The sequence below is a fragment of the Oncorhynchus mykiss genome, chromosome 15, assembly GCF_057628025.1.
Source record: "Oncorhynchus mykiss isolate SJ-2025 chromosome 15, ASM5762802v1, whole genome shotgun sequence".
Classification (NCBI taxonomy): domain Eukaryota; kingdom Metazoa; phylum Chordata; class Actinopteri; order Salmoniformes; family Salmonidae; genus Oncorhynchus; species Oncorhynchus mykiss.
In genome coordinates, this window is record NC_143036.1 from 49,675,260 (window position 1) to 49,681,113 (window position 5,854).

Consider the following 5,854-nt stretch of genomic DNA (forward strand, 5'->3'; position numbering starts at 1 on the left):
GACATTAGTAAGGCGCTGTTATGATGACATGTTAGTTACACGTTCAATGGTAAGCGACAGCCACACGGTGGTACTGTTCCCTAGTGTTTATTAACACGCAGGCATCACACAGACGTTGGGCGTTGGGATCATGTGCTGTCAGTCAGTCAGACGTTCAATGCTAGGTGACAGCCACACGATGGTACTGTTGCCTAATGCTGAATTTAGGCCTTTATCACCCCCCATAAGTGTGTGTGTTGACAGAGCACTGTAGTGTATCCACTATTGGTTGAGTCACATGAGTGAGAGGAGACAGAGCAGCACATGCGCACATCATGATAACTTTTTACCAGTCATTATGAGCAAGTGAATATTTTAATTGGAATTTATGGCACTCCCTCGTGTGCGTTTTGTTATGGGGAAAAGTACTCAATGAAACTGACAATAAATGTGGAGAATGATACATTTGCATCTTTTGGCCATCAAGTAGCCTACTTATTTATATGCCATTGTAGGCTACTTTAGGCTACACACACACACACACACACACACACACACACACACACACACACACACACATATATATATATATATATATATATATATATATATATATATATATATATATATATATATACACACACACACACACACACATTTTTTTTAACCTTTATTTAACTAGGCAAGTCAGCTAAGAACACATTTTTCTTTTTCAATGACGACCTAAGAACAGGCCATATATATCACTGGAGTCAGTGCAAATCAATTTGTGTCACTTGTGTAGCCTACCTGGAGCTAGCAAACGGATTTAATAAATAACCCATAACATCAGTGTATTGTTGTTGTAGCCTTGTGTTATTATGCAATTATTAATAGCATGTTAGTAAAATTGGAAGTTGGTGTCTTTTTTGCTTTCTTGAGTAAGGCTGTTCCAAAATATAGGTGTTTCAGCCTAGCTCAGTGCTTTCTGTGGTGGTGGGGCAAGCCAGCAGAAAATAGGAGTGTTGTGCCGTGATTGGCTCAGGGTTCTGTCACTCATGGGAAAACTATGTCAACAGTCCTTAGTAAGGGTAGACATCGAAAGTTCTATCCCTCTGCACCCTGCCATATATATTTACATTAGTAGTGCCCTTCCAAGAAGGCTCAAGGTCATTGGCCACAGATAAAATTACTTCAAATCACGTTATATGTACAGTAACTTTGATTGGACTGATCATGTCAACATCTTACATTCAAAATCTTAGCTAGCAGTCATCATCATGAATCAAGTCGACAATCTACTGGCAAATCCTTTTAATCCTTGTCATATGAAGACAAATAATTAAGATAAACATATCAGTGCTCATTGGCCATTGGACATAAACATTACACAAGTTGGAAATCATAAATTCAACAATGAGTGGTGTGGAAGGAATTGGTGACAGTGGCTTAACCGCAAGCATTGCAACTGGGAAGTTGGGAATAAATGATCAAGCTGAGAAAATACATTTTGAGCAGTCATTCAACTAGTAATTGTAAAAACATATATATATATATATATTTGGTGACAAAATTGCCCACCAAGGACCACCACGCCACCTTCCTGTTCAAGTGAGCACATCACAACAAGACGAGTCCATGATGTAATATGTCAGGGAGATATGTATACTGTACCTAAGAAAGTAATACTAACTGTATGTTGTGTAGTAAGCTGTTACTAGCCCATGTGCCTCATCATAATAATTTGGTTTATTTTCACCTCTTAATTTCCAGCTAATTTTACTGTTCTGACTCGGTGGTGCACATGTAGCCTATAACTTGTTTTTGAGAAATGTCATCATTGTTACACCCTGATCTGTTTCACCTGTCTTTGTGATTGTCTCCACCCTCCTCCAGGTGTCACCCATCTTCCCCATTATCCCCTGTGTATTTATACCTCTGTTCTCTATTTGTCTGTTGCCAGTTCGTTTTGTTTCATCAAACCTGTCAGCGGTTTTCCCCTCTGCTCCTGTCTCTCGATTTGTTCCTGTTTCCTAGTTTTCCCGGTGTTGAAAAAGTGCTGAACACATACTTACATTGTCCGTCTTAGCTCGCTCATTAATGTCTTAATCAAAATTATGGAATGCCTCTTATCCGCTCATCATTTCCTTATGCCATAGTTTGTACATTTCAATTGTCAGTAGGAACCACATTTGTTTAAGCAAGTCAGCCATTTCAGCTATGTTTTAAAAAAAAGGCATCAATGAATTGTTTTGCTGCCAGACAAGGCTCTGCTGATAGCCGGGTGTAGCAGTGGTAAGGATTCACTCCATTGTGCTGGAAAGAAAGCTCTGCTGTTGGGACATCTTTATGTAGGCCCTAAAGGTTTGTGGGCACCGCTTGTCACCGTTATAGTGCAATTAATGTATTGTTTAGTGTTGTGTTATGTAGTGGCTTTGCATCCCGCCAAAAATTGGGGAGTTTGCCCAATCAAGATTTTTTTTTAACATTGTTTGAAAACTGATATTTGACTCGTATTAATGCCAAAATAACATGCAAAACAGTATACACTGTATACAAATATACACTACCGTTCAAAAATTTCCATGAAAACATACATGAAATAAGTTGTAAAATGAATAGGAAATCTAGTCAAGACAATGTTGACAAGGTTATAAATAATGATTTTTAATTGAAATAATGATTGTGTCCTTCAAACTTTGCTTTCGTCAAAGAATCCTCCATTTGCAGCAATTACAGCCTTGCAGACCTTTGGCATTCTAGTTCACAATTGGTTGAGGTAATCTGAAGAGATTTCACCCCATGCTTCCTGAAGTACCTCCCACAAATTGGAATGACTTGACAGGCACTTCTTACATACCATATGGTAAAGCTGCTCCCACAACAGCTCAATAGCATTGAGATCCGGTGACTGTGCTGGCCACTCCATTATAGACAGAATTCCAGCTGACTGCTTCTTCCCTAAATTGTTATTGCATAGTTTGAAGTTGTCCTGTTGTAGGAGGAAATTATCACCAATTAATTAAGCACCGTTTACAGGGTATGGCATGGCGTTGCAAAATGGAGTGATAGCCTTCCTTCTTCAAGATCCCTTTTACCCTGTACAAATCTCCCACTTTACCTCCACCAAAGCACCCCCAGACCATCACATTGTCTCCACCATGCTTGACAGATGGCGTCAAGCACTCCTCCGGCATCTTTTCATTTTTTCTGCCTCTAACGAATGTTATTTTTTTTGTGATTCAAACACCTCAAACTTAGATTTGTCTGTCCATTTAACTTTTTTCCAATCTTCCTCTGTCCAGTGTCTGTGTTCGTTTGCCCATCTTAATCTTTTATTTTTATTGGCCAGTCTGAGATATGGCTTTTTCTTTTTCACCTCTTCACTGTTGATGTTGAGACTGGTGTTTTGCGGGTACTATTTAATGAAGCTGCCAGTTGAGGACTTGTGAGGCGTCTGTTTGTCAAACTAGACACTCTAATGTACTGTTCCTCTTGCTCAGTTGTGCACCGGGGCCTCCCACTCCTCTTTCTATTCTGGTTAGAGCCAGTTTGCACTGTTCTGTGAAGGGAGTAGGGAGCAGAATTATACAGGATCTTATAGACTGACGGATAGACTGACGAGTTTCAGAAGAAAGTGCTTTGTTTCTGGCCATTTTGAGCCTGATGCCTCAAATGCTGATGCTCTAGATACTCAACTAGTCTACCGAAGGCCAGTTTTATTGCTTCTTTAATGAGCACAACTGTTTTCAGCTGTGCTAATGTAACAGGGTTCTGTTGATGATTCCCATTGCCACCTTATTGTTAAGCCAATGGGTTTTTGGTTTTTAGTTTTGTCTTGCCTTCACCTACTCAACATGGCATCTTATTGGCTGGTTTGCGTAGCTTGCTTACAAGGGAGGATGTTTCAGTTAGAATTGTTCCAGTGAACAAGCACCAAACCAGCGGTACGTTGTTGGTTGCAAAAAAAAAAAGTTGTTGGTTGTACGTCGAAAGTGATTTTTATACTCCCGAGTGATGATTTGAATGTACAATTTATATAAATTTGTTTGTAAATGTTATTAGAACACCACACATAAGATGCAGCGTTTTTTGGTGCATGTTTGATGTGCATTTAGTTTAGAGATTTTTTTGTGATTTCATTTAGAGAATTCCAGCTAATACTAGCTAGCAACTTACTGTGTCTGGTGGAGGGATTTAAATATTTTGTACAGTGCATGAGTGCAGAGTTGGGTGTGAGCCGTGCATTGCATGACGTGCAATTTTGTGCTGTTTCTATCAGCTACATGTTCAAAATATTATATTGTAATTGCTGTGTTATTTTTGTAACTACATTGCCTAGTGAACAAGCGTGCGTGAGTGCAGAGTTGGATGGTGAGCCGATGGTGAGACTGGTGCTACAAGTTGGAGTTCGTGTTGATGATTGATTGTACACAACGCAAGAGTACTGTTACACTAACATAATTACAAAATGGTTCTCATAATCAATTAGCCTTTTAAAATTATAAACTTGGATTAACTAACACAATGTGCCATTGGAACACAGGAGTGATGGTTGCTGATAATGGGCCTCTGTACGCGTATGTAGATATTCCATTAAAAATCAGGCATTTCCAGCTACAATAGTCATTTACAACATTAACAATGTTTACACTGTATCTCTGATCAATTTAATGTTATTTTAGTGGTCAAAAAATGTGCTTTTCTTTCAAAAACAGGGAGATTTCAATGTGACCCCAAACTTTTAAACGGTATTGTGTATATATATTATTTTTTATTTGTAATCATTTTTTAAAATGTGGGTCTCAAAACAGGTGTGGCTGTACACAGTGACCAAATTTTCACAAACACCTTAGTTAAGTGATTGTTTAACAATTAGATGAAAACATTATGACTGGTTGTGTTTCTGCCACATTAAAAGGCATAAGGCTTCCCTGAAGTAAATTATATTAAATTGCCAAAATTATACAGGTCTAGTCTTATTAGCTTACTCCAGTCTATAGAGATGTAACAGTATAGACTTTATGTTCGTCTCCTCGCCCCAACCTGGGCGCGAACCAGGGACGCTCTGCACACGTCAACAGTCACCCTCGAAGCATCGTTACCCATCGCTCCACAGAAGCTGTGGCCCTTGCAGAGCAAGGGGAACCACTACTTCAAGGTCTCAGAGCAAGTGACGTCACCAATTGAAACGCCACTAGCGCGCACCACCGCTAACTAGCTAGCAATTTTACATCGGCCACACTCACCCCCCTTTTGACCTCCTCCTCTTTCCACAGCAACCAGTGATCCGGGTCACGGCACCAATGTAATAGTAAAAACTTTACGTCCGTCCCCTTGCCCCGACCTGGGCGCGAACCAGGGACACTCTGCACACGTCAACAGTCACCCTCGAAGCATCGTTACCCATCGCTCCACAAAAGCCGCGGCCCTTGCAGAGCAAGGGGAACCACGCACCACCGCTAACTAGCTAGCAATTTCACATCGGCTACAGATAAATAAATAAAATCATTTAAAAAATAGGCTATTACACCATAAAGCACGATTTAGCCACAGAGGATCATTAGCTTTTTTTTAAGTCGGAAGGGCTAGCAATTTGGGCAGCACGCACTGCAAATACCAAATAGATGTTTGAGTTGTGACTTCCAGTGTAAAGCAGAGAGACCGAGTATCTCAATATGTTAAAATACAAACTTGCTTTGGGACACCCCCTCCACGGGGCGGGGGCAATAAATAGACCAGAGTGGCCCCGATCAGAAAAAAATGAGGGGCCAAGTGTCTCGCTGAATTTTCTGATCCACTAGTTACCAGAGCCACAAAGTCAGAAGGCCCGCCTAATCGACCAATCAGATGACCGATCACACTCCATTTGCTTGGTCGACTATTCGGGCCTTCT